Below are 25797 nucleotides of genomic sequence, written 5' to 3'. Positions count from 1 at the left end.
ACAAAATCATGACTTTTTACCAAGATTCAACGGCTGAATTGCAAGAAAACAGCGGAACTCTGCACGAAATCGTCAAAATTCTTAGAGAAAACCGCATATTTCGATGCAAAACGACGATTTCTCGCTGATTTTCGTTGTTTTCTATCTTGAATTCGCAAAGAAGAGCACGGAATCTACAAAATCATGACTTTTTACCAAGATTCAACGGCTGAATTGCAAGAAAACAGCAGAATTCTGCACGAAATCATCAAAATTCTTACAGAAAACCGCATATTTCGATGCAAAACGACGATTTCTCGCTGATTTTCGTTGTTTTCTATCTTGAATTCGCAAAGAAGAGCACGAAACCAACAAAATCATTACTTTTAACCAAGATTCAACGGCTGAATTGCAAGAAAACAGCAGAATTCTGCACGAAATCATCAAAATTCTTACAGAAAACCGCATATTTCGATGCAAACCGACGATTTCTCGCCGATTTTCGTTGTTTTCTGGCATGAATTTGCAAAGAAGAGCCCGAAATCTACAAAATCATGACTCTTTACCAAGATTCAACGGCTGAATTGCAAGAAAACAGCAGAATTCTGCACGAAATCGTCAAAATTCTTAGAGAAAACCGCATATTTCGATGCAAAACGACGATTTCTCGCCGATTTTCGTTGTTTTCTGGCTTGAATTCGCAAAGAAGAGCACGAAATCAACAAAATCATTACTTTTTACCAAGATTCTACGGCTGAATTGCAAGAAAACAGCAGAATTCTGCACGAAATCATCAAAATTCTTACAGAAAACCGCATATTTCGATGCAAAACGACGATTTCTCGCCGATTTTCGTTGTTTTCTGGCTTGAATTCGCAAAGAAGAGCACGAAATCTACAAAATCATGACTTTTTACCAAGATTCAACGGCTGAATTGCAAGAAAACCGCAGAATTCTGCACGAAATCATCAAAATTCTTACAGAAAACCGCATTTTTCGATGCAAATCGACGATTTCTCGCCGATTTTCGTTGTTTTCTGGCTTGAATTCGCAAAGAAGAGCACGAAATCTACAAAATCATGACTTTTTACCAAGATTCAACGGCTGAATTGCAAGAAAACAGCAGAATTCTGCACGAAATCATCAAAATTCTTACAGAAAACCGCATATTTCGATGCAAAACAACGATTTCTCGCCGATTTTCGTTGTTTTCTGGCTTGAATTCGCAAAGAAGAGCACGAAATCTACAAAATCATCACTTTTTACCAAGATTCAACGGCTGAATGCAAGAAAACAGCAGAATTCTGCACGAAATCATCAAAATTCTTAGAGAAAACCGCATATTTCGATGCAAAACGACGATTTCTCGCCGATTTTCGTGGTTTTCTGGCTTAAATTCGCAAAGAAGAGCACGAAATCTACAAAATCATGACTTTCTGCACGAAATCATCAAAATTCTTACAGAAAACCGCATTTTTCGATGCAAAACGATGATTTCTCGCCGATTTTCGTTGTTTTCTGGCTTGAATTCGCAAAGAAGAGCACGAAATCTACAAAATCATGTCTTTTTACCAAGATTCAACGGCTGAATTGCAAGAAAACAGCAGAATTCTGCACGAAATCATCAAAATTCTTACAGAAACCCCCATATTTCGATGCAAAACAACGATTTCTCGCCGATTTTCGTTGTTTTCTGGCTTGAATTCGCAAAGAAGAGCACGAAATCTACAAAATCATCACTTTTTACCAAGATTCTACGGCTGAATTGCAAGAAAACAGCAGAATTCTGCACGAAATCATCAAAATTCTTACAGAAAACCGCATATTTCGATGCAAAACGACGATTTCTCGCCGATTTTCGTTGTTTTCTGGCTTGAATTCGCAAAGAAGAGCACGAAATCTACAAAATCATGACTTTTTACCAAGATTCAACGGCTGAATTGCAAGAAAACAGCAAAATTCTGCACGAAATCATCAAAATTCTTAGAGAAAACTGCATATTTCGATGCGAAACAACGATTTCTCGCCGATTTTCGTTGTTTTCTATCTTGAATTCGCAAAGAAGAGCACGAAATCTACAAAATCATGACTTTTTACCAAGATTCAACGGCTGAATTGCAAGAAAACAGCAGCATTCTGCACAAAATCATCAAAATTCTTACAGAAAACCGCATATTTCGATGCAAAACGATTATTTCTCGCCGATTTTCGTTGTTTTCTGGCTTGAATTCGCAAAGAAGAGCACGAAATCTAAAAAATCATGACTTTTTACCAAGATTCAACGGCTGAATTGCAAGAAAACAGCAGAATTCTGCACGAAATCATCAAAATTCTTACAGAAAACCGCATATTTCGATGCAAAACGACGATTTCTCGCCGATTTTCGTTGTTTTCTGGCTTGAATTTGCAAAGAAGAGCACGAAATTTACAAAATCATGACTTTTTACTAAGATTCAACGGCTGAATTGCAAGAAAACCGCAGAATTCTGCACGAAATCATCAAAATTCTTACAGAAAACCGCATTTTTCGATGCAAATCGACGATTTCTCGCCGATTTTCGTTGTTTTCTGGCTTGAATTCGCAAAGAAGAGCACGAAATCTACAAAATCATGACTTTTTACCAAGATTCAACGGCTGAATTGCAAGAAAACAGCAGAACTCTGCACGAAATCATCAAAATTCTTAGAGAAAACCGCATATTTCGATGCAAAACGACGATTTCTCGCTGATTTTCGTTGTTTTCTATCTTGAATTCGCAAAGAAGAGCACGAAATCTACAAAATCATGACTTTTTACCAAGATTCAACGGCTGAATTGCAAGAAAACAGCAGAATTCTGCACGAAATCATCAAAATTCTTACAGAAAACCGCATATTTCGATGCAAAACAACGATTTCTCGCTGATTTTCGTTGTTTTCTATCTTGAATTCGCAAAGAAGAGTACGAAATCTACAAAATCATGACTTTTTACCAAGATTCAACGGCTGAATTGCAAGAAAACAGCAGAATTCTGCACGAAATCATCAAAATTCTTAGAGAAAACTGCATATTTCGATGCAAAACAACGATTTCTCGCCGATTTTCGTTGTTTTCTATCTTGAATTCGCCAAGAAGAGCACGAAATCTACAAAATCATGACTTTTTACCAAGATTCAACGGCTGAATTGCAAGAAAACAGCGGAACTCTGCACGAAATCGTCAAAATTCTTTGAGAAAACCGCATATTTCGATGCAAAACGACGATTTCTCGCTGATTTTCGTTGTTTTCTATCTTGAATTCGCAAAGAAGAGCACGGAATCTACAAAATCATGACTTTTTACCAAGATTCAACGGCTGAATTGCAAGAAAACAGCAGAATTCTGCACGAAATCATCAAAATTCTTACAGAAAACCGCATATTTCGATGCAAAACGACGATTTCTCGCTGATTTTCGTTGTTTTCTATCTTGAATTCGCAAAGAAGAGCACGAAACCAACAAAATCATTACTTTTAACCAAGATTCAACGGCTGAATTGCAAGAAAACAGCAGAATTCTGCACGAAATCATCAAAATTCTTACAGAAAACCGCATATTTCGATGCAAACCGACGATTTCTCGCCGATTTTAGTTGTTTTCTGGCATGAATTTGCAAAGAAGAGCCCGAAATCTACAAAATCATGACTCTTTACCAAGATTCAACGGCTGAATTGCAAGAAAACAGCAGAATTCTGCACGAAATCATCAAAATTCTAACAGAAAACCGCATTTTTCGATGCAAATCGACGATTTCTCGCCGATTTTCGTTGTTTTCTGGCTTGAATTCGCAAAGAAGAGCACGAAATCTACAAAATCATGACTTTTTACCAAGATTCAACGGCTGAATTGCAAGAAAACAGCAGAATTCTGCACGAAATCATCAAAATTCTTACAGAAAACCGCATATTTCGATGCAAAACAACGATTTCTCGCCGATTTTCGTTGTTTTCTGGCTTGAATTCGCAAAGAAGAGCACGAAATCTACAAAATCATCACTTTTTACCAAGATTCAACGGCTGAATGCAAGAAAACAGCAGAATTCTGCACGAAATCATCAAAATTCTTAGAGAAAACCGCATATTTCGATGCAAAACGACGATTTCTCGCCGATTTTCGTGGTTTTCTGGCTTAAATTCGCAAAGAAGAGCACGAAATCTACAAAATCATGACTTTCTGCACGAAATCATCAAAATTCTTACAGAAAACCGCATTTTTCGATGCAAAACGATGATTTCTCGCCGATTTTCGTTGTTTTCTGGCTTGAATTCGCAAAGAAGAGCACGAAATCTACAAAATCATGACTTTTTACCAAGATTCAACGGCTGAATTGCAAGAAAACAGCAGAATTCTGCACGAAATCATCAAAATTCTTACAGAAACCCCCATATTTCGATGCAAAACAACGATTTCTCGCCGATTTTCGTTGTTTTCTGGCTTGAATTCGCAAAGAAGAGCACGAAATCTACAAAATCATCACTTTTTACCAAGATTCTACGGCTGAATTGCAAGAAAACAGCAGAATTCTGCACGAAATCATCAAAATTCTTACAGAAAACCGCATATTTCGATGCAAAACGACGATTTCTCGCCGATTTTCGTTGTTTTCTGGCTTGAATTCGCAAAGAAGAGCACGAAATCTACAAAATCATGACTTTTTACCAAGATTCAACGGCTGAATTGCAAGAAAACAGCAAAATTCTGCACGAAATCATCAAAATTCTTAGAGAAAACTGCATATTTCGATGCGAAACAACGATTTCTCGCCGATTTTCGTTGTTTTCTATCTTGAATTCGCAAAGAAGAGCACGAAATCTACAAAATCATGACTTTTTACCAAGATTCAACGGCTGAATTGCAAGAAAACAGCAGCATTCTGCACAAAATCATCAAAATTCTTACAGAAAACCGCATATTTCGATGCAAAACGATTATTTCTCGCCGATTTTCGTTGTTTTCTGGCTTGAATTCGCAAAGAAGAGCACGAAATCTAAAAAATCATGACTTTTTACCAAGATTCAACGGCTGAATTGCAAGAAAACAGCAGAATTCTGCACGAAATCATCAAAATTCTTACAGAAAACCGCATATTTCGATGCAAAACGACGATTTCTCGCCGATTTTCGTTGTTTTCTGGCTTGAATTCGCAAAGAAGAGCACGAAATTTACAAAATCATGACTTTTTACTAAGATTCAACGGCTGAATTGCAAGAAAACCGCAGAATTCTGCACGAAATCATCAAAATTCTTACAGAAAACCGCATTTTTCGATGCAAATCGACGATTTCTCGCCGATTTTCGTTGTTTTCTGGCATGAGTTTGCAAAGAAGAGCACGAAATCTACAAAATCAAGACTTTTTACCAAGATTCAACGGCTGAATTGCAAGAAAACAGCAGAATTCTGCACGAAATCATCAAAATTCTTAGAGAAAACTGCATATTTCGATGCAAAACAACGATTTCTCGCCGATTTTCGTTGTTTTCTATCTCGAATTCGCCAAGAAGAGCACGAAATCTACAAAATCATGACTTTTTACCAAGATTCAACGGCTGAATTGCAAGAAAACAGCAGAATTCTGCACGAAATCGTCAAAATTCTTAGAGAAAACCGCATATTTCGATGCAAAACGACGATTTCTCGCCGATTTTCGTGGTTTTCTGGCTTGAATTTGCAAAAAAGAGCACGAAATCTACAAAATCATGACTTTTTACCAAGATTCAACGGCTGAATTGCAAGAAAACAGCAGAATTCTGCACGAAATCATCAAAATTCTTACAGAAAACCGCATTTTTCGATGCAAATCGACGATTTCTCGCCGATTTTCGTTGTTTTCTGGCTTGAATTCGCAAAGAAGAGCACGAAATCTACAAAATCATGACTTTTTACCAAGATTCAACGGCTGAATTGCAAGAAAACAGCAGAATTCTGCACGAAATCATCAAAATTCTTACAGAAAACCGCATATTTCGATGCAAAACAACGATTTCTCGCCGATTTTCGTTGTTTTCTGGCTTGAATTTGCAAAGAAGAGCACGAAATCTACAAAATCATGACTTTTTACCAAGATTCAACGGCTGAATTGCAAGAAAACAGCAGAATTCTGCACGAAATCATCAAAATTCTTAGAGAAAACCGCATATTTCGATGCAAAACGACGATTTCTCGCTGATTTTCGTTGATTTCTATCTTGAATTCGCAAAGAAGAGCACGGAATCTACAAAATCATGACTTTTTACCAAGATTCAACGGCTGAATTGCAAGAAAACAGCAGAATTCTGCACGAAATCATGAAAATTCTTACAGAAAACCGCATATTTCGATGCAAAACGACGATTTCTCGCTGATTTTCGTTGTTTTCTATCTTGAATTTGCAAAGAAGAGCACGAAATCTACAAAATCATGACTTTTTACCAAGATTCAACGGCTGAATTGCAAGAAAACAGCAGAATTCTGCACGAAATCATCAAAATTCTTACAGAAAACCGCATATTTCGATGCAAAACAACGATTTCTCGCCGATTTTCGTTGTTTTCTGGCTTGAATTCGCAAAGAAGAGCACGAAATCTACAAAATCATCACTTTTTACTAAGATTCAACGGCTGAATTGCAAGAAAACAGCAGAATTCTGCACGAAATCATCAAAATTCTTAGGGAAAACTGCATATTTCGATGCAAAACAACGATTTCTCGCCGATTTTCGTTGTTTTCTATCTTGAATTCGCCAAGAAGAGCACGAAATCTACAAAATCATGACTTTTTACCCAGATTCAACGGCTGAATTGCAAGAAAACAGCAGAATTCTGCACGAAATCATCAAAATTCTTACAGAAAACCGCATATTTCGATGCAAAACGACGATTTCTCGCCGATTTTCGTTGTTTTCTGGCATGAATTTGCAAAGAAGAGCCCGATATCTACAAAATCATGACTTTTTACCAAGATTCAACAGCTGAATTGCAAGAAAACCGCAGAATTCTGCACGAAATCATCAAAATTCTTACAGAAAACCGCATTTTTCGATGCAAATCGACGATTTCTCGCCGATTTTCGTTGTTTTCTGGCTTGAATTCGCAAAGAAGAGCACGAAATCTACAAAATCATGACTTTTTACCAAGATTCAACGGCTGAATTGCAAGAAAACAGCAGAATTCTGCACGAAATCATCAAAATTCTTACAGAAAACCGCATATTTCGATGCAAAACAACGATTTCTCGCCGATTTTCGTTGTTTTCTGGCTTGAATTTGCAAAGAAGAGCACGAAATCTACAAAATCATGACTTTTTACCAAGATTCAACGGCTGAATTGCAAGAAAACAGCAGAATTCTGCACGAAATCATCAAAATTCTTAGAGAAAACCGCATATTTCGATGCAAAACGACGATTTCTCGCTGATTTTCGTTGTTTTCTATCTTGAATTCGCAAAGAAGAGCACGAAATCTACAAAATCATGACTTTTTACCAAGATACAACGGCTGAATTGCAAGTAAACAGCAGAATTCTGCACGAAATCGTCAAAATTCTTAGAGAAAACCGCATATTTCTATGCAAAACGACGATTTCTCGCCGATTTTCGTTGTTTTCTGGCATGAGTTTGCAAAGAAGAGCACGAAATCTACAAAATCAAGACTTTTTACCAAGACTCAACGGCTGAATTGCAAGAAAACAGCAGAATTCTGCACGAAATCATCAAAATTCTTAGAGAAAACCGCATATTTCGATGCAAAACGACGATTTCTCGCTGATTTTCGTTGTTTTCTATCTTGAATTCGCAAAGAAGAGCACGGAATCTACAAAATCATGACTTTTTACCAAGATTCAACGGCTGAATTGCAAGAAAACAGCAGAATTCTGCACGAAATCATGAATATTCTTACAGAAAACCGCATATTTCGATGCAAAACGACGATTTCTCGCTGATTTTCGTTGTTTTCTATCTTGAATTTGCAAAGAAGAGCACGAAATCTACAAAATCATGACTTTTTACCAAGATTCAACGGCTGAATTGCAAGAAAACAGCAGAATTCTGCACGAAATCATCAAAATTCTTACAGAAAACCGCATATTTCGATGCAAAACAACGATTTCTCGCCGATTTTCGTTGTTTTCTGGCTTGAATTCGCAAAGAAGAGCACGAAATCTACAAAATCATCACTTTTTACTAAGATTCAACGGCTGAATTGCAAGAAAACAGCAGAATTCTGCACGAAATCATCAAAATTCTTAGGGAAAACTGCATATTTCGATGCAAAACAACGATTTCTCGCCGATTTTCGTTGTTTTCTATCTTGAATTCGCCAAGAAGAGCACGAAATCCACAAAATCATGACTTTTTACCAAGATTCAACGGCTGAATTGCAAGAAAACAGCAGAATTCTGCACGAAATCATCAAAATTTTTACAGAAAACCGCATATTTCGATGCAAAACGACGATTTCTCGCCGATTTTCGTTGTTTTCTGGCATGAATTTGCAAAGAAGAGCCCGAAATCTACAAAATCATGACTTTTCATGATTCAACGGCTGAATTGCAAGAAAACAGCAGAATTCTGCACGAAATCGTCAAAATTCTTAGAGAAAACCGCATATTTCGATGCAAAACGACGATTTCTCGCCGATTTTCGTTGTTTTCTGGCTTGAATTCGCAAAAAAGAGCACGAAATCAACAAAATCATTACTTTTTACCAAGATTCTACGGCTGAATTGCAAGAAAACAGCAGAATTCTGCACGAAATCATCAAAATTCTTACAGAAAACCGCATATTTCGATGCAAAACGACGATTTCTCGCCGATTTTCGTTGTTTTCTGGCTTGAATTCGCAAAGAAGAGCACGAAATCTACAAAATCATGACTTTTTACCAAGATTCAACGGCTGAATTGCAAGAAAACAGCAGAATTCTGCACGAAATCATCAAAATTCTTAGAGAAAACTGCATATTTCGATGCAAAACAACGATTTCTCGCCGATTTTCGTTGTTTTCTATCTTGAATTCGCTAAGAAGAGCACGAAATCTACAAAATCATGACTTTTTACCAAGATTCAACGGCTGAATTGCAAGAAAACAGCAGAATTCTGCACGAAATCATCAAAATTCTTAGGGAAAACTGCATATTTCGATGCAAAACAACGATTTCTCGCCGATTTTCGTTGTTTTTTATCTTGAATTCGCCAAGAAGAGCACGAAATCTACAAAATCATGACTTTTTACCAAGATTCAACGGCTGAATTGCAAGAAAACAGCAGAATTCTGCACGAAATCATCAAAATTTTTACAGAAAACCGCATATTTCGATGCAAAACGACGATTTCTCGCCGATTTTCGTTGTTTTCTGGCTTGAATTCGCAAAGAAGAGCACGAAATCAACAAAATCATTACTTTTTACCAAGATTCAACGGCTGAATTGCAAGAAAACAACTGAATTCTGCACGAAATCATCAAAATTCTTACAGAAAACCGCATATTTCGATGCAAAACGATTATTTCTCGCCGATTTTCGTTGTTTTCGGGCTTGAATTCGCAAAGAAGAGCACGATATCTACAAAATCATGACTTTTTACCAAGATTCAACGGCTGAATTGCAAGAAAATCGCAGAATTCTGCACGAAATCATCAAAATTCTTACAGAAAACCGCATTTTTCGATGCAAATCGACGCTTTTTCGATGCAAAACGACGATTTCTCGCCGATTTTCGTGGTTTTCTGGCTTGAATTCGCAAAGAGGAGCACGAAATCTACAAAACCATGCCTTTTTACCAAGATTCAACGGCTGAATTGCAAGAAAACAGCAGAATTCTGCACGAAATCATCAAAATTCTTACAGAAAACCGCATATTTCGATGCAAAACGACGATTTCTCGCCGATTTTCGTTGTTTTCTGGCTTGAATTCGCAAAGAAGAGCACGAAATCTACAAAATCATGACTTTTTACCTAGATTCAACAGCTGAATTGCAAGAAAACAGCAGAATTCTGCACGAAATCGTCAAAATTTTTAGAGAAAACCGCATATTTCGATGCAAAACGGCGATTTCTCGCCGATTTTCGTTGTTTTCTGGCTTGAATTCGCAAAGAAGAGCACGAAATCTACAAAATTATCACTTTTTACCAAGATTCAACGGCTGAATTGCAAGAAAACAGCAGAATTCTGCACGAAATCATCAAAATTCTTAGAGAAAACCGCACATTTCGATGCAAAACGACGATTTCTCGCCGATTTTCGTGGTTTTCTGGCTTGAATTCGCAAAGAGGAGCACGAAATCTACAAAATCATGACTTTTTACCAAGATTCAACGGCTGAATTGCAAGAAAACAGCAGAATTCTGCACGAAATCATCAAAATTCTTACAGAAAACCGCATATTTCGATGCAAAACGACGATTTCTCGCCGATTTTCGTTGTTTTCTGGCATAAATTTGCAAAGAAGAGCCCGAAATCTACAAAATCATGACTTTTCACCAAGATTCAACGGCTGAATTGCAAGAAAACAGCAGAATTCTGCACGAAATCGTCAAAATTCTTAGAGAAAACCGCATATTTCGATGCAAAACGACGATTTCTCGCCGATTTTCGTTGTTTTCTGGCTTGAATTCGCAAAGAAGAGCACGAAATCAACAAAATCATTACTTTTTACCAAGATTCTACGGCTGAATTGCAAGAAAACAGCAGAATTCTGCACGAAATCATCAAAATTCTTACAGAAAACCGCATATTTCGATGCAAAACGACGATTTCTCGCCGATTTTCGTTGTTTTCTGGCTTGAATTTGCAAAAAAGAGCACGAAATCTACAAAATCATGACTTTTTACCAAGATTCAACGGCTGAATTGCAAGAAAACAGCAGAATTCTGCACGAAATCATCAAAATTCTTACAGAAAACCGCATATTTCGATGCAAAACGATTATTTCTCGCCGATTTTCGTTGTTTTCTGGCTTGAATTCGCAAAGAAGAGCACGATATCTACAAAATCATGACTTTTTACCAAGATTCAACGGCTGAATTGCAAGAAAATCGCAGAATTCTGCACGAAATCATCAAAATTCTTACAGAAAACCGCATTTTTCGATGCAAATCGACGCTTTTTCGATGCAAAACGACGATTTCTCGCCGATTTTTGTGGTTTTCTGGCTTGAATTCGCAAAGAGGAGCACGAAATCTACAAAACCATGCCTTTTTACCAAGTTTCAACGGCTGAATTGCAAGAAAACAGCAGAATTCTGCACGAAATCATCAAAATTCTTACAGAAAACCGCATATTTCGATGCAAGACGACGATTTCTCGCCGATTTTCGTTGTTTTCTGGCTTGAATTCGCAAAGAAGAGCACGAAATCTACAAAATCATGACTTTTTACCTAGATTCAACAGCTGAATTGCAAGAAAACAGCAGAATTCTGCACGAAATCGTCAAAATTCTTAGAGAAAACCGCATATTTCGATGCAAAACGGCGATTTCTCGCCGATTTTTGTTGTTTTCTGGCTTGAATTCGCAAAGAAGAGCACGAAATCTAAAAAATTATCACTTTTTACCAAGATTCAACGGCTGAATTGCAAGAAAACAGCAGAATTCTGCACGAAATCATCAAAATTCTTAGAGAAAACCGCACATTTCGATGCAAAACGACGATTTCTCGCCGATTTTCGTGGTTTTCTGGCTTGAATTCGCAAAGAGGAGCACGAAATCTACAAAATCATGACTTTTTACCAAGATTCAACGGCTGAATTGCAAGAAAACAGCAGAATTCTGCACGAAATCATCAAAATTCTTACAGAAAACCCCATATTTCGATGCAAAACGATTATTTCTCGCCGATTTTCGTTGTTTTCTGGCTTGAATTCGCAAAGAAGAGCACGAAATCTACAAAATCATGACTTTTTACCAAGATTCAACGGCTGAATTGCAAGAAACAGCAGAATTCTGCACGAAATCATCAAAATTCTTACAGAAAACCGCATATTTCGATGCAAAACGACGATTTCTCGCCGATTTTCGTTGTTTTCTGGCTTGAATTCGCAAAGAAGAGCACGAAATCTACAAAATCATGACTTTTTACCAAGATTCAACATCTGAATTGCAAGAAAACAGCAGAATTCTGCACGAAATCATCAAAATTCTTACAGAAAACTGCATTTTTCGATGCAAAACGACGATTTTTCGCCGATTTTCGTTGTTTTCTGGCTTGAATTCGCAAAGAAGAGCACGAAATCTACAAAATCATGACTTTTTACCAAGATTCAACGGCTGAATTGCAAGAAAACAGCAGAATTTTGCAGGAAATCATCAAAATTCTTACAGAAAACCTCATATTTCGATGCAAAACGACGATTTCTCGCCGATTTTCGTTGTTTTCTGGCTTGAATTCGCAAAGAAGAGCACGAAATCTACAAAATCATGACTTTTTACCAAGATTCAACGGCTGAATTGCAAGAAAACAGCAGAATTCTGCACGAAATCATCAAAATTTTTACAGAAAACTGCATTTTTCGATGCATAACGACGATTTCTCGCCGATTTTCGTTGTTTTCTGGCTTGAATTCGCAAAGAAGAGCACGAAATCTACAAAATCATGACTTTTTACATAGATTCAACGGCTGAATTGCAAGAAAACGGCAGAATTCTGCACGAAATCATCAAAATTCTTACAGAAAACCGCATATTTCGATGCAAAACAACGATTTCTCGCCGATTTTCGTTGTTTTCTATCTTGAATTCGCCAAGAAGAGCACGAAATCTACAAAATCATGACTTTTTACCAAGATTCAACGGCTGAATTGCAAGAAAACAGCAGAATTCTGCACGAAATCATCAAAATTCTTACAGAAAACCGCATATTTCGTTGCAAAACGACGATTTCTCGCTGATTTTCGTTGTTTTCTATCTTGAATTCGCAAAGGAGAGCACGAAATCTACAAAATCATGACTTTTTACCAAGATTCAACGGCTGAATTGCAAGAAAACAGCAGAATTCTGCACAAAATCATCAAAATTCTTACAGAAAACCGCATATTTCGATGCAAAACAACGATTTCTCGCCGATTTTCGTTGTTTTCTATCTTGAATTTGCCAAGAAGAGCACGAAATCTACAAAATCGTGACTTTTTACCTAGATTCAACGGCTGAATTGCAAGAAAACAGCAGAATTCTGCACGAAATCATCAAAATTCTTACAGAAAACCGCATATTTCGATGCAAAACGACGATTTCTCGCCGATTTTCGTTGTTTTCTGGCTTGAATTCGCAAAGAAGAGCACGAAATCTACAAAATCATGACTTTTTACCAAGATTCAACTGCTGAATTGCAAGAAAACAGCAGAATTCTGCACGAAATCATCAAAATTTTTACAGAAAACTGCATTTTTCGATGCAAAACGACGATTTCTCGCCGATTTTCGTTGTTTTCTGGCTTGAATTCGCAAAGAAGAGCACGAAATCTACAAAATCATGACTTTTTACCAAGATTCAACGGCTGAATTGCAAGAAAACAGCAGAATTCTGCAAGAAATCATCAAAATTCTTACAGAATACCGCATATTTCGATGCAAAACGACGATTTCTCGCCGATTTTCGTTGTTTTCTGGCTTGAATTCGCAAAGAAAAGCACGAAATCTACAAAATCATGACTTTTTACCAAGATTCAACGGCTGAATTGCAAGAAAACAGCAGAATTCTGCACGAAATCATCAAAATTCTTAGAGAAAACTGCATATTTCGATGCAAAACAACGATTTCTCGCCGATTTTCGTTGTTTTCTATCTTGAATTCGCCAAAAAGAGCACGAAATCTACAAAATCATGACTTTTTACCTAGATTCAACGGCTGAATTGCAAGAAAACAGCAGAATTCTGCACGAAATCATCAAAATTTTTACAGAAAACTGCATTTTTCGATGCAAAACGACGATTTCTCGCCGATTTTCGTTGTTTTCTGGCTTGAATTCGCAAAGAAGAGCACGAAATCTACAAAATCATGACTTTTTACCAAGATTCAACGGCTGAATTGCAAGAAAACAGCAGAATTCTGCAGGAAATCATCAAAATTCTTACAGAAAACAGCATATTTCGATGCAAAACGACGATTTCTCGCCGATTTTCGTTGTTTTCTGGCTTGAATTCGCAAAAAAAAGAACGAAATCTACAAAATCATGACTTTTTACCAAGATTCAACAGCTGAATTGCAAGAAAACAGCAGAATTCTGCACGAAATCATCAAAATTCTTAGAGAAAACTGCATATTTCGATGCAAAACAACGATTTCTCGCCGATTTTCGTTGTTTTCTATCTTGAATTCGCCAAAAAGTGCACGAAATCTACAAAATCATGACTTTTTACCTAGATTCAACAGCTGAATTGCAAGAAAACAGCAGAATTCTGCACGAAATCGTCAAAATTCTTAGAGAAAACCGCATATTTCGATGCAAAACGGCGATTTCTCGCCGATTTTCGTTGTTTTCTGGCTTGAATTCGCAAAGAAGAGCACGAAATCTACAAAATTATCACTTTTTACCAAGATTCAACGGCTGAATTGCAAGAAAACAGCAGAATTCTGCACGAAATCATCAAAATTCTTAGAGAAAACCGCACATTTCGATGCAAAACGACGATTTCTCGCCGATTTTCGTGGTTTTCTGGCTTGAATTCGCAAAGAGGAGCACGAAATCTACAAAATCATGACTTTTTACCAAGATTCAACGGCTGAATTGCAAGAAAACAGCAGAATTCTGCACGAAATCATCAAAATTCTTACAGAAAACCGCATATTTCGATGCAAAACGACGATTTCTCGCCGATTTTCGTTGTTTTCTGGCATGAATTTGCAAAGAAGAGCCCGAAATCTACAAAATCATGACTTTTCACCAAGATTCAACGGCTGAATTGCAAGAAAACAGCAGAATTCTGCACGAAATCGTCAAAATTCTTAGAGAAAACCGCATATTTCGATGCAAAACGACGATTTCTCGCCGATTTTCGTTGTTTTCTGGCTTGAATTCGCAAAGAAGAGCACGAAATCAACAAAATCATTACTTTTTACCAAGATTCTACGGCTGAATTGCAAGAAAACAGCAGAATTCTGCACGAAATCATCAAAATTCTTACAGAAAACCGCATATTTCGATGCAAAACGACGATTTCTCGCCGATTTTCGTTGTTTTCTGGCTTGAATTTGCAAAAAAGAGCACGAAATCTACAAAATCATGACTTTTTACCAAGATTCAACGGCTGAATTGCAAGAAAACAGCAGAATTCTGCACGAAATCATCAAAATTCTTACAGAAAACCGCATATTTCGATGCAAAACGATTATTTCTCGCCGATTTTCGTTGTTTTCTGGCTTGAATTCGCAAAGAAGAGCACGATATCTACAAAATCATGACTTTTTACCAAGATTCAACGGCTGAATTGCAAGAAAATCGCAGAATTCTGCACGAAATCATCAAAATTCTTACAGAAAACCGCATTTTTCGATGCAAATCGACGCTTTTTCGATGCAAAACGACGATTTCTCGCCGATTTTTGTGGTTTTCTGGCTTGAATTCGCAAAGAGGAGCACGAAATCTACAAAACCATGCCTTTTTACCAAGATTCAACGGCTGAATTGCAAGAAAACAGCAGAATTCTGCACGAAATCATCAAAATTCTTACAGAAAACCGCATATTTCGATGCAAAACGACGATTTCTCGCCGATTTTCGTTGTTTTCTGGCTTGAATTCGCAAAGAAGAGCACGAAATCTACAAAATCATGACTTTTTACCTAGATTCAACAGCTGAATTGCAAGAAAACAGCAGAATTCTGCACGAAATCGTCAAAATTCTTAGAGAAAACCGCATATTTCGATGCAAAACGGCGATTTCTCGCCGATTTTTGTTGTTTTCTGGCTTGAATTCGCAAAGAAGAGCACGAAATCTAAAAAATTATCACTTTTTACCAAGATTCAACGGCTGAATTGCAAGAAAACAGCAGAATTCTGCACGAAATCATCAAAATTCTTAGAGAAAACCGCACATTTCGATGCAAAACGACGATTTCTCGCCGATTTTCGTGGTTTTCTGGCTTGAATTCGCAAAGAGGAGCACGAAATCTACAAAATCATGACTTTTTACCAAGATTCAACGGCTGAATTGCAAGAAAACAGCAGAATTCTGCACGAAATCATCAAAATTCTTACAGAAAACCCCATATTTCGATGCAAAACGATTATTTCTCGCCGATTTTCGTTGTTTTCTGGCTTGAATTCGCAAAGAAGAGCACGAAATCTACAAAATCATGACTTTTTACCAAGATTCAACGGCTGAATTGCAAGAAACAGCAGAATTCTGCACGAAATCATCAAAATTCTTACAGAAAACCGCATATTTCGATGCAAAACGACGATTTCTCGCCGATTTTCGTTGTTTTCTGGCTTGAATTCGCAAAGAAGAGCACGAAATCTACAAAATCATGACTTTTTACCAAGATTCAACATCTGAATTGCAAGAAAACAGCAGAATTCTGCACGAAATCATCAAAATTTTTACAGAAAACTGCATTTTTCGATGCAAAACGACGATTTCTCGCCGATTTTCGTTGTTTTCTGGCTTGAATTCGCAAAGAAGAGCACGAAATCTACAAAATCATGACTTTTTACCAAGATTCAACGGCTGAATTGCAAGAAAACAGCAGAATTCTGCAGGAAATCATCAAAATTCTTACAGAAAACAGCATATTTCGATGCAAAACGACGATTTCTCGCCGATTTTCGTTGTTTTCTGGCTTGAATTCGCAAAAAAAAAGAACGAAATCTACAAAATCATGACTTTTTACCAAGATTCAACAGCTGAATTGCAAGAAAACAGCAGAATTCTGCACGAAATCATCAAAATTCTTAGAGAAAACTGCATATTTCGATGCAAAACAACGATTTCTCGCCGATTTTCGTTGTTTTCTATCTTGAATTCGCCAAAAAGTGCACGAAATCTACAAAATCATGACTTTTTACCTAGATTCAACAGCTGAATTGCAAGAAAACAGCAGAATTCTGCACGAAATCGTCAAAATTCTTAGAGAAAACCGCATATTTCGATGCAAAACGGCGATTTCTCGCCGATTTTCGTTGTTTTCTGGCTTGAATTCGCAAAGAAGAGCACGAAATCTACAAATTTATCACTTTTTACAAAGATTCAACGGCTGAATTGCAAGAAAACAGCAGAATTCTGCACGAAATCATCAAAATTCTTAGAGAAAACCGCACATTTCGATGCAAAACGACGATTTCTCGCCGATTTTCGTGGTTTTCTGGCTTGAATTCGCAAAGAGGAGCACGAAATCTACAAAATCATGACTTTTTACCAAGATTCAACGGCTGAATTGCAAGAAAACAGCAGAATTCTGCACGAAATCATCAAAATTCTTACAGAAAACCGCATATTTCGATGCAAAACGACGATTTCTCGCCGATTTTCGTTGTTTTCTGGCATGAATTTGCAAAGAAGAGCCCGAAATCTACAAAATCATGACTTTTCACCAAGATTCAACGGCTGAATTGCAAGAAAACAGCAGAATTCTGCACGAAATCGTCAAAATTCTTAGAGAAAACCGCATATTTCGATGCAAAACGACGATTTCTCGCCGATTTTCGTTGTTTTCTGGCTTGAATTCGCAAAGAAGAGCACGAAATCAACAAAATCATTACTTTTTACCAAGATTCTACGGCTGAATTGCAAGAAAACAGCAGAATTCTGCACGAAATCATCAAAATTCTTACAGAAAACCGCATATTTCGATGCAAAACGACGATTTCTCGCCGATTTTCGTTGTTTTCTGGCTTGAATTTGCAAAAAAGAGCACGAAATCTACAAAATCATGACTTTTTACCAAGATTCAACGGCTGAATTGCAAGAAAACAGCAGAATTCTGCACGAAATCATCAAAATTCTTACAGAAAACCGCATATTTCGATGCAAAACGATTATTTCTCGCCGATTTTCGTTGTTTTCTGGCTTGAATTCGCAAAGAAGAGCACGATATCTACAAAATCATGACTTTTTACCAAGATTCAACGGCTGAATTGCAAGAAAATCGCAGAATTCTGCACGAAATCATCAAAATTCTTACAGAAAACCGCATTTTTCGATGCAAATCGACGCTTTTTCGATGCAAAACGACGATTTCTCGCCGATTTTTGTGGTTTTCTGGCTTGAATTCGCAAAGAGGAGCACGAAATATACAAAACCATGCCTTTTTACCAAGATTCAACGGCTGAATTGCAAGAAAACAGCAGAATTCTGCACGAAATCATCAAAATTCTTACAGAAAACCGCATATTTCGATGCAAAACGACGATTTCTCGCCGATTTTCGTTGTTTTCTGGCTTGAATTCGCAAAGAAGAGCACGAAATCTACAAAATCATGACTTTTTACCTAGATTCAACAGCTGAATTGCAAGAAAACAGCAGAATTCTGCACGAAATCGTCAAAATTCTTAGAGAAAACCGCATATTTCGATGCAAAACGGCGATTTCTCGCCGATTTTTGTTGTTTTCTGGCTTGAATTCGCAAAGAAGAGCACGAAATCTAAAAAATTATCACTTTTTACCAAGATTCAACGGCTGAATTGCAAGAAAACAGCAGAATTCTGCACGAAATCATCAAAATTCTTAGAGAAAACCGCACATTTCGATGCAAAACGACGATTTCTCGCCGATTTTCGTAGTTTTCTGGCTTGAATTCGCAAAGAGGAGCACGAAATCTACAAAATCATGACTTTTTACCAAGATTCAACGGCTGAATTGCAAGAAAACAGCAGAATTCTGCACGAAATCATCAAAATTCTTACAGAAAACCCCATATTTCGATGCAAAACGATTATTTCTCGCCGATTTTCGTTGTTTTCTGGCTTGAATTCGCAAAGAAGAGCACGAAATTTACAAAATCATGACTTTTTACCAAGATTCAACGGCTGAATTGCAAGAAACAGCAGAATTCTGCACGAAATCATCAAAATTCTTACAGAAAACCGCATATTTCGATGCAAAACGACGATTTCTCGCCGATTTTCGTTGTTTTCTGGCTTGAATTCGCAAAGAAGAGCACGAAATCTACAAAATCATGACTTTTTACCAAGATTCAACATCTGAATTGCAAGAAAACAGCAGAATTCTGCACGAAATCATCAAAATTCTTACAGAAAACTGCATTTTTCGATGCAAAACGACGATTTTTCGCCGATTTTCGTTATTTTCTGGCTTGAATTCGCAAAGAAGAGCACGAAATCTACAAAATCATGACTTTTTACCAAGATTCAACGGCTGAATTGCAAGAAAACAGCAGAATTTTGCAGGAAATCATCAAAATTCTTACAGAAAACCTCATATTTCGATGCAAAACGACGATTTCTCGCCGATTTTCGTTGTTTTCTGGCTTGAATTCGCAAAGAAGAGCACGAAATCTACAAAATCATGACTTTTTACCAAGATTCAACGGCTGAATTGCAAGAAAACAGCAGAATTCTGCACGAAATCATCAAAATTTTTACAGAAAACTGCATTTTTCGATGCATAACGACGATTTCTCGCCGATTTTCGTTGTTTTCTGGCTTGAATTCGCAAAGAAGAGCACGAAATCTACAAAATCATGACTTTTTACATAGATTCAACGGCTGAATTGCAAGAAAACGGCAGAATTCTGCACGAAATCATCAAAATTCTTACAGAAAACCGCATATTTCGATGCAAAACAACGATTTCTCGCCGATTTTCGTTGTTTTCTATCTTGAATTCGCCAAGAAGAGCACGAAATCTACAAAATCATGACTTTTTACCAAGATTCAACGGCTGAATTGCAAGAAAACAGCAGAATTCTGCACGAAATCATCAAAATTCTTACAGAAAACCGCATATTTCGTTGCAAAACGACGATTTCTCGCTGATTTTCGTTGTTTTCTATCTTGAATTCGCAAAGGAGAGCACGAAAACTACAAAATCATGACTTTTTACCAAGATTCAACGGCTGAATTGCAAGAAAACAGCAGAATTCTGCACAAAATCATCAAAATTCTTACAGAAAACCGCATATTTCGATGCAAAACAACGATTTCTCGCCGATTTTCGTTGTTTTCTATCTTGAATTTGCCAAGAAGAGCACGAAATCTACAAAATCATGACTTTTTACCTAGATTCAACGGCTGAATTGCAAGAAAACAGCAGAATTCTGCACGAAATCATCAAAATTCTTACAGAAAACCGCATATTTCGATGCAAAACGACGATTTCTCGCCGATTTTCGTTGTTTTCTGGCTTGAATTCGCAAAGAAGAGCACGAAATCTACAAAATCATGACTTTTTACCAAGATTCAACGGCTGAATTGCAAGAAAACAGCAGAATTCTGCACGAAATCATCAAAATTTTTACAGAAAACTGCATTTTTCGATGCAAAACGACGATTTCTCGCCGATTTTCGTTGTTTTCTGGCTTGAATTCGCAAAGAAGAGCACGAAATCTACAAAATCATGACTTTTTACCAAGATTCAACGGCTGAATTGCAAGAAAACAGCAGAATTCCGCAAGAAATCATCAAAATTCTTACAGAATACCGCATATTTCGATGCAAAACGACGATTTCTCGCCGATTTTCGTTGTTTTCTGGCTTGAATTCGCAAAGAAAAGCACGAAATCTACAAAATCATGACTTTTTACCAAGATTCAACGGCTGAATTGCAAGAAAACAGCAGAATTCTGCACGAAATCATCAAAATTCTTAGAGAAAACTGCATATTTCGATGCAAAACAACGATTTCTCGCCGATTTTCGTTGTTTTCTATCTTGAATTCGCCAAAAAGAGCACGAAATCTACAAAATCATGACTTTTTACCTAGATTCAACGGCTGAATTGCAAGAAAACAGCAGAATTCTGCACGAAATCATCAAAATTTTTACAGAAAGCTGCATTTTTCGATGCAAAACGACGATTTCTCGCCGATTTTCGTTGTTTTCTGGCTTGAATTCGCAAAGAAGAGCACGAAATCTACAAAATCATGACTTTTTACCAAGATTCAACGGCTGAATTGCAAGAAAACAGCAGAATTCTGCAGGAAATCATCAAAATTCTTACAGAAAACCGCATATTTCGATGCAAAACGACGATTTCTCGCCGATTTTCGTTGTTTTCTGGCTTGAATTCGCAAAAAAAAGAACGAAATCTACAAAATCATGACTTTTTACCAAGATTCAACAGCTGAATTGCAAGAAAACAGCAGAATTCTGCACGAAATCATCAAAATTCTTAGAGAAAACTGCATATTTCGATGCAAAACAACGATTTCTCGCCGATTTTCGTTGTTTTCTATCTTGAATTCGCCAAAAAGTGCACGAAATCTACAAAATCATGACTTTTTACCTAGATTCAACGGCTGAATTGCAAGAAAACAGCAGAATTCTGCACGAAATCATCAAAATTCTTACAGAAAACCGCATATTTCGATGCAAAACAACGATTTCTCGCCGATTTTCGTTGTTTTCTATCTTGAATTCGCCAAGAAGAGCACGAAATCTACAAAATCATGACTTTTTACCAAGATTCAACGGCTGAATTGCAAGAAAACAGCAGAATTCTGCACGAAATCATCAAAATTCTTACAAAAAACCGCATATTTCGTTGCAAAACGACGATTTCTCGCTGATTTTCGTTGTTTTCTATCTTGAATTCGCAAAGGAGAGCACGAAATCTACAAAATCATGACTTTTTACCAAGATTCAACGGCTGAATTGCAAGAAAACAGCAGAATTCTGCACAAAATCATCAAAATTCTTACAGAAAACCGCATATTTCGATGCAAAACAACGATTTCTCGCCGATTTTCGTTGTTTTCTATCTTGAATTCGCCAAGAAGAGCACGAAATCTACAAAATCATGACTTTTTACCTAGATTCAACGGCTGAATTGCAAGAAAACAGCAGAATTCTGCACGAAATCATCAAAATTCTTACAGAAAACCGCATATTTCGATGCAAAACGACGATTTCTCGCCGATTTTCGTTGTTTTCTGGCTTGAATTCGCAAAGAAGAGCACGAAATCTACAAAATCATGACTTTTTACCAAGATTCAACGGCTGAATTGCAAGAAAACAGCAGAATTCTGCACGAAATCATCAAAATTCTTACAGAAAACCGCATATTTCGATGCAAAACGACGATTTCTCGCCGATTTTCGTTGTTTTCTGGCTTGAATTCGCAAAGAAGAGCACGAAATCTACAAAATCATGACTTTTTACCAAGATTCAACGGCTGAATTGCAAGAAAATCGCAGAATTCTGCACGAAATCATCAAAATTCTTACAGAAAACCGCATTTTTCGATGCAAATCGACGCTTTTTCGATGCAAAACGACGATTTCTCGCCGATTTTCGTTGTTTTCTGGCTTGAATTCGCAAAGAAAAGCACGAAATCTACAAAATCATGACTTTTTACCAAGATTCAACAGCTGAATTGCAAGAAAACAGCAGAATTCTGCACGAAATCATCAAAATTCTTAGAGAAAACTGCATATTTCGATGCAAAACAACGATTTCTCGCCGATTTTCGTTGTTTTCTATCTTGAATTCGCCAAAAAGAGCACGAAATCTACAAAATCATGACTTTTTACCTAGATTCAACAGCTGAATTGCAAGAAAACAGCAGAATTCTGCACGAAATCATCAAAATTCTTACAGAAAACCGCATATTTCGATGCAAAACAACGATTTCTCGCCGATTTTCGTTGTTTTCTATCTTGAATTCGCCAAGAAGAGCACGAAATCTACAAAATCATGACTTTTTACCAAGATTCAACGGCTGAATTGCAAGAAAACAGCAGAATTCTGCACGAAATCATCAAAATTCTTACAGAAAACCGCATATTTCGTTGCAAAACGACGATTTCTCGCTGATTTTCGTTGTTTTCTATCTTGAATTCGCAAAGGAGAGCACGAAATCTACAAAATCATGACTTTTTACCAAGATTCAACGGCTGAATTGCAAGAAAACAGCAGAATTCTGCACAAAATTATCAAAATTCTTACAGAAAACCGCATATTTCGATGCAAAACAACAATTTCTCGCTGATTTTCGTTGTTTTCTATCTTGAATTCGCCAAGAAGAGCACGAAATCTACAAAATCATGACTTTTTACCTAGATTCAACGGCTGAATTGCAAGAAAACAGCAGAATTCTGCACGAAATCATCAAAATTCTTACAGAAAACCGCATATTTCGATGCAAAACGACGATTTCTCGCCGATTTTCGTTGTTTTCTGGCTTGAATTCGCAAAGAAGAGCACAAAATCTACAAAATCATGACTTTTTACCAAGATTCAACGGCTGAATTGCAAGAAAACAGCAGAATTCTGCACGAAATCATCAAAATTCTTACAGAAAACCGCATATTTCGATGCAAAACGACGATTTCTCGCCGATTTTCGTTGTTTTCTGGCTTGAATTCGCAAAGAAGAGCACGAAATCTACAAAATCATGACTTTTTACCAAGATTCAACGGCTGAATTGCAAGAAAATCGCAGAATTCTGCACGAAATCATCAAAATTCTTACAGAAAACCGCATTTTTCGATGCAAATCGACGCTTTTTCCATGCAAAACGACGATTTCTCGCCGATTTTCGTGGTTTTCTGGCTTGAATTCGCAAAGAGGAGCACGAAATCTACAAAACCATGCCTTTTTACCAAGATTCAACGGCTGAATTGCAAGAAAACAGCAGAATTCTGCACGAAATCATCAAAATTCTTACAGAAAACCGCATATTTCGATGCAAAACGACGATTTCTCGCCGATTTTCGTTGTTTTCTGGCTTGAATTCGCAAAGAAGAGCACGAAATCTACAAAATCATGACTTTTTACCTAGATTCAACAGCTGAATTGCAAGAAAACAGCAGAATTCTGCACGAAATCGTCAAAATTCTTAGAGAAAACCGCATATTTCGATGCAAAACGGCGATTTCTCGCCGATTTTCGTTGTTTTCTGGCTTGAATTCGCAAAGAAGAGCACGAAATCTACAAAATCATGACTTTTTACCAAGATTCAACATCTGAATTGCAAGAAAACAGCAGAATTCTGCACGAAATCATCAAAATTCTTACAGAAAACTGCATTTTTCGATGCAAAACGACGATTTTTCGCCGATTTTCGTTGTTTTCTGGCTTGAATTCGCAAAGAAGAGCACGAAATCTACAAAATCATGACTTTTTACCAAGATTCAACGGCTGAATTGCAAGAAAACAGCAGAATTTTGCAGGAAATCATCAAAATTCTTACAGAAAACCTCATATTTCGATGCAAAACGACGATTTCTCGCCGATTTTCGTTGTTTTCTGGCTTGAATTCGCAAAGAAGAGCACGAAATCTACAAAATCATGACTTTTTACCAAGATTCAACGGCTGAATTGCAAGAAAACAGCAGAATTCTGCACGAAATCATCAAAATTTTTACAGAAAACTGCATTTTTCGATGCATAACGACGATTTCTCGCCGATTTTCGTTGTTTTCTGGCTTGAATTCGCAAAGAAGAGCACGAAATCTACAAAATCAAGACTTTTTACCAAGATTCAACGGCTGAATTGCAAGAAAACAGCAGAATTCTGCACGAAATCATAAAAATTCTTACAGAAAACCGCATATTTCGTTGCAAAACGACGATTTCTCGCTGATTTTCGTTGTTTTCTATCTTGAATTCGCAAAGGAGAGCACGAAATCTACAAAATCATGACTTTTTACCAAGATTCAACGGCTGAATTGCAAGAAAACAGCAGAATTCTGCACGAAATCATCAAAATTTTTACAGAAAACTGCATTTTTCGATGCAAAACGACGATTTCTCGCCGATTTTCGTTGTTTTCTGGCTTGAATTCGCAAAGAAGAGCACGAAATCTACAAAATCATGACTTTTTACCAAGATTCAACGGCTGAATTGCAAGAAAACAGCAGAATTCTGCTGGAAATCATCAAAATTCTTACAGAAAACCGCATATTTCGATGCAAAACGACGATTTCTCGCCAATTTTCGTTGTTTTCTGGCTTGAATTCGCAAAGAAATGCACAAAATCTACAAAATCATGACTTTTTACCAAGATTCAACGGCTGAATTGCAAGAAAACAGCAGAATTCTGCACGAAATCATCAAAATTCTTAGAGAAAACTGCATATTTCGATGCAAAACAACGATTTCTCGCCGATTTTCGTTGTTTTCTATCTTGAATTCGCCAAAAAGAGCACGAAATCTACAAAATCATGACTTTTTACCTAGATTCAACGGCTGAATTGCAAGAAAACAGCAGAATTCTGCACGAAATCATCAAAATTTTTACAGAAAACTGCATTTTTCGATGCAAAACGACGATTTCTCGCCGATTTTCGTTGTTTTCTGGCTTGAATTCGCAAAGAAGAGCACGAAATCTACAAAATCATGACTTTTTACCAAGATTCAACGGCTGAATTGCAAGAAAACAGCAGAATTCTGCTGGAAATCATCAAAATTCTTACAGAAAACCGCATATTTCGATGCAAAACGACGATTTCTTGCCGATTTTCGTTGTTTTCTGGCTTGAATTCGCAAAGAAGAGCACGAAATCTACAAAATCATCACTTTTTACCAAGATTCAACGGCTGAATTGCAAGAAAACAGCAGAATTCTGCACGAAGTCATCAAAATTCTTAGAGAAAACCGCGAAGATTTCTCGCCGAGTTTCGTTGTTTTCTGGCTTGAATTTGCAAAGAAGAGCACGAAATCTACAAAATCATGACTTTTTACCAAGATTCAACGCTGAATTGCAAGAAAACAGCAGAA

The sequence above is a fragment of the Gnatocerus cornutus genome, chromosome 5, assembly GCF_029298725.1.
Source record: "Gnatocerus cornutus isolate USDA-ARS CGAHR chromosome 5, icGnaCorn1.1, whole genome shotgun sequence".
In the NCBI taxonomy this organism is placed as follows: domain Eukaryota; kingdom Metazoa; phylum Arthropoda; class Insecta; order Coleoptera; family Tenebrionidae; genus Gnatocerus; species Gnatocerus cornutus.
The sequence above is the reverse complement of the archived record's forward strand: the minus strand, read 5'-3'. Positions refer to the sequence as shown.